The 5,307-nt window shown below is 33.7% G+C and overlaps 1 non-coding gene across 1 annotated transcript; it reads right to left on the bottom strand.

Annotated features, from left to right (window-relative positions):
- Nucleotides 1–278: 278 nt before the first annotated feature.
- On the bottom strand, nucleotides 279–350 carry Trnae-uuc (transfer RNA glutamic acid (anticodon UUC)). Its single transcript has one exon. It is a non-coding gene; the product is annotated as a tRNA-Glu (tRNA).
- Nucleotides 351–5,307: the final 4,957 nt, after the last annotated feature.

The raw sequence follows: 5,307 nt of genomic DNA, 5'->3' as shown, positions 1-5,307 counted from the left end.
AATTTATGCCTTTCTTCCGTTTAAGAATCTGTGAACTTAGTTTTAAATTGAATTAACATGACAAAGTTTATAATCATCATAAAGTTCACTTAACTGCATAACTAAACCTTGTTCTGAAGTAGATACATGTATAAATGAAAAGATATTTCAAAAATGTGTTTGATGAATAGCGTTAAAAGTGGGTAAAAAATTAGTTTTAAATTCTTTGAAAACTAGTTATTTTTTATACAACACATGTTAAATTCTACCAACTTCAATTAAATAGATAAAAATATCCGTTCCGATGCCGGAAATCGAACCCGGGCCGTCTGGGTGAAAACCAGAAATCCTAACCACTAGACCACATCGTATTTTCTCTCAACAAGTTTATATTTACGTAAAACAGTTGAACATATTTTGTCTACATATACACGTTTCGATTGACCTTGGAGCTGCAAGGTTTTAGAACAAAGCTCAAATATATTTTTAACTGAAGTAATCTATATACGTCATACACACATGTATCAACATTTATAATTAATTAAAAACTTAAGAAGTCTTGCCTTTCAGGCCATTTCCGTATGTCAATTTAAATTTATTCGTTGTATTATTTATGGGAAAAATTTAAATACTTTAATGGGTTTACAGAAAGAACTAAACCTCCAAGAAACGATATAATTTTTATTTATTTTGGTATTTTCTTATCCCGTGAACAGGAATTTGAACTGAACTTGAAATTATAATTAAGTACGGGTCTCTGTAAGAATCAGACAATATGTGTATAAAAGTGAATCATGAGTGTTCTCAGAATTCGATGATTTTACACACATAGGTTTCTCTTACCCTATGAACCACGTATGTAAAATGAAAATTATTTTGGGTCCTGGTTACTATGGAAACATGGCCAAAGAAATTTTCCCTAGCAACCGGTCAATTTTCCATGTTTAGGGACAAATATATCGCTAAACTTAGAGGCTTGAAATTGAATGTGAATATTTCCAGAGGGGTTCTTAAATAATGTTATCATAAAGATAAACATTTCATGTGATAAAACCATGCAATACATACAATTTTTATTTTAAGATATTTTTTTTACGGACAATGGAAGATATGCATGTTTTGCATTTTTTGCTGATTCAGCATTTTTGTTAATTTGGGCAAATTTTAAAGGCCATATATCTCAAACTTCTTGCACAATACAAGAGTATGGTATATTTTACATAAAGGCAGAGGAATATCCTTTTTGGAATTTAAATTCAAAAACGTGTGTTTTTTAATATTTACAATCGGTTGCCTAGCAACAAAAATGGATGTTTTGATTAAGAGAAAGAGACAAATTGTCAAATATGCGAGTTATTTATGGAATTAAATCTTAACGGTGGATACCAAAATCAATTTTTAAAGTAAAAACATATTCCTGAGACTTCTTCATGAATCCAGGAATATTTTGCAAATACTCATCGCCATAGTAACACAAAATTCCCCATAGCAACAAAGAAAATAAATCCACTTTTGACATGCACTCATATATGTTTGTAAAGATTATTCAGTGTTTGGCAGACCACAGTGATTTAAGAGCATCAGAACATTTTTTGTACTTTATTAGTCCCCAACCCGTGAAACTGGAGGGGGCTATAGGTTTCCTCTGAGTCTTTGCGTCGGTCTAGCTGTCCCTATGTCTATCTGTAAGTCTGTTCTACTTGGGTTTCCGCACTTATTTTCTAAACGCTTGCAGATATTAAGCTGAATTTCGGCATGTGAGTGTATCTTGGTGAGTCACAGATGAAATTTAAATGTCGTTACGCTTCATTGATTTTTGATAGATTTATATAGCGTTTTAATTTTTTTCATAATGGTTTAAGATCGGGTTCGTGCTGGGCTAAATTCCAAAGGTCAACATGGTATACATGAACTATGATGAAGCCAAAAGAAGATGTTAAAAAAAAATGAGTTGAATTTCCATCTTTATGGTTTTTTTTAGATTAAAGGCATGCATAACCTCAAAATTTTAACATCAAACACTTTTACCTTGGTCATAACTTTTGCATATTGTAATATATCACTTGATTTGTAAACGTAATATTATGCGGTCGTCCAGTTCTCATTCTTGTTAAATCTATGTTCAACATGTGCCTGCTAGGAAAGTTGTTCGTTTATGATTTTATTGGAAATAATATGTCAGCTTATCTAGATACGATTTTAGTAATAGCTATTATCATCATAATTTACCTGTTGTCGCTTCATGTAATATCGTAGGAGTTATAATATCGGGGAATAGAGGGTGGATTTTACATTTCATGTTTTGGAAGCCATCATACTTTACTCGGATCGTCATTTCCGGTTTGGTGACCTATATGTATTTACTAGTAATGCATTGTTCTATTGAAGTTATGAATATGGGATCGTATTCTACTTTTTAGTTTGAGTTGTTTTGTGATTTGAAGCTACAAGTTGTTATTATGTTCCCCAAACGAAGTTGGGGAACATATTGTTTTTACTCTGTTTCTTATTATTATTATTTTTCTTCTCGGGAAAATTTTGTCCGCGAATGATCTTGTAAACTACACATCCGATTTAGGTGAAATGTTTTTAGGGTCAGTAGACATGTTATGTAGATTGGCGGAACGAAGGTCATTTTGCGCGCACGTGCTTGCAAGAGCGTGCACGTGCAACACGTGAAATGACCGATTTAATTGATATAGGCGTAACTTTTTACATTTTTGATGAAATGCTTTAACACTCATAATATAAGGATATATTAGTAGCATAGGCAATATCACATGATTAAAAAAGCAAGATCTCACGCGCATGCACGTGCGCTTCGCTCTGATTGGCTGAAACTAAAGTCTCAATATCTTTTTTGTTTTTTAGCAAAATCCTTTGAAATTTTGAACATAGCCATGCATTAGGATATCCTACAACATAATATATAACAATTATAATAAAAACATGTGCATGCATGTGCGCTGCAATCTGATTGGCTGAAACTTTAAATAGCTATAACTCCCTTGGTTTACAACCAAACGGGGTGGGATTTGGAACATAGATAGATATAATGGACTTCTACAAGAAGGTATGGTCACCTGCACATGCGTAAACGTGCGTGTACGTGCACTGCAATCTGATTGGCTGAAACTTTGAACTGCTATAACTCCCTTGGTTTTCAGCCAAACGGAATGGGATTTAGAACATAGATAGATGTAATGGAATTCTACAAGAAGGTATCGTCACCATGCTCGTGTATGCACGTGCGTTCACGTGAAATGAGTAAAATTAAAAATACACTTGAATGAGCGTATTTTTAAATACTTTTTGATTAAATTCTTTAATATTTAGTATAGTAGAATATTAAAATTGTGAAGACAAGATGATATGGTCATTACGCACATGCATTTACATGTGCACGCGTGCAATGCTAAAATTTGAATGAACTTGGTACACTTCTGGGTAAACGTTGTTAAAGTCTCAAATGCATAGAGTTTGTCTTATTTAATGAAGCTTACAGGAAATATGGAGCGTTTGGGGAACATCTGTAACGGTCCCCGTTACAATTAGCACTAGTTTATTGTTAGCATTCACTTTATAATCAGTCAGCTTTATCGGGACTACATTTGTGTACGCTAGTGTCGGTAGTTACGATATTCCTACGCTACATTGTTCTGCATATATTGTACAGTCTAGGGATGTTTTATAAACATTGAAGGAATTTATTAATTCGTCTAGTCAAGCTTATTTTATGTGTTATATTTCCACTTGTCAATTTTACATAGTTTAACTAGTTACGATGTTGTACGGTAGCTTGTGTGGCAGAAGTAGTTCTGTGTGGGAACTTGTGTGGGAACTCAGCCTCCCGTACAAGCTTTTGATTGGTTAATGGTTCGTACGGCATAATTTTATTGGATAATTCGAGTCATGTGACAGGGAATAGGAGGTTATATAAGCAAGCGCGTACTACGTTACGACAGATTTCAGCTAGTTGTATGGCGGCTATATTTGAAAGTTAAAAGAAAGAAAACTAAAACGGTGAGATACTTATAATGTTATTTACGTATATTTAGCCTAGTTAGAAATCTCCTACCACACTGGACGACCTAAACTTGTGTTTCTGAAGAATCAGCTGTTTTATATTGATGTTTACATATTGTATTGTTATGATTATGAGATGCTGCACATACAATAAATGCTGAGAATGACTGATCAACCATCTTGAGTATCATTCAACAAAGAATCTACACAGAGTGGTGCCTGGTTGTTTAACATATTAGAACAAATTTAACTAGTGCTAATTGTAACGGGAACCGTTACAGATGTTCCCCAAACGCTCCCCAACTCCCTTTCGATGCCATATTCCCTGTAAGCTTCATTAAATAAGACAAACTCTGTGCATTTTTGACTTTAACAACGTTTTCCCAGAAGGATACCAATTACAGCAAAACTCGGTTAGTACGAACACGGATATTGCGAATTTACGGATATAGCGAAGTCATTTTGCATCCCCAGCTATATTAATTTAATGATTTATTATATGGTTATAACGAATTACATATATAGCGAAGTAATTTCACAGGTCCCTGTGACTTCGTTATAACCGAGTTTTACTGTATATTCAATTTTTAGCATTGCACCCAAGCGCATGTGAATGCATGTGCGTTATGACCATATCATCTTGTCTACACTATTTATATATTTTAATATACTATATATTAAAGCATTCAGTCCAAAAGTAATAAAAATCACTCATTTAAGAGTATTTTTAAATATACTAGTTTCAAATGCACGCACGTGCGTGCACGTGCATGATGATCATACCTTATTGTAGGAGTCCCTTACATCTACCTATGTTCTAAATCCCATCCTGTTTGGTTGAAAAACAAGGGAGCTATAGCCATTTAAAGTTTCAGCCAATCAGATTGCAGCACACGTGCATGCGCGTGATTTCATGATTTTTTTTATATCATTTTGTAGGAAATCCTAATGCATGACTATATTTCAGATTTCAAAGAATTTCGTCAAAAAACAAAGGGGAAATAGCCATTTAAAGTTTCAGCCAATCAGATTGCAGCACACGTGCATGCGCGTGATTTCATGATTTTTTTTTATATCATTTTGTAGGAAATCCTAATGCATGACTATATTTTAGATTTCAAAGAATTTCGTCAAAAAACAAAGGAGATATTGCCATTTAAAGTTTCAGCCAATCAGCTTGCAGCACGCGCACATGCGCATGCTTTCATGAAAATTCTTATATATCATGCGGTAGATCTTCATAATGTAGGACTATGTTCAAAATATCAAAGGATTTTGACAAGAAACAAGAAAGTTATTGAG

The sequence above is a fragment of the Saccostrea cucullata genome, unplaced genomic scaffold (genome assembly GCF_032062105.1).
Source record: "Saccostrea cucullata isolate Sc308-1 unplaced genomic scaffold, CSIRO_AGI_Scuc_v1 ctg8257, whole genome shotgun sequence".
NCBI classification, from domain to species: Eukaryota; Metazoa; Mollusca; class Bivalvia; order Ostreida; family Ostreidae; genus Saccostrea; species Saccostrea cuccullata.
The sequence above is the reverse complement of the archived record's forward strand: the minus strand, read 5'-3'. Positions and strand labels throughout refer to the sequence as shown.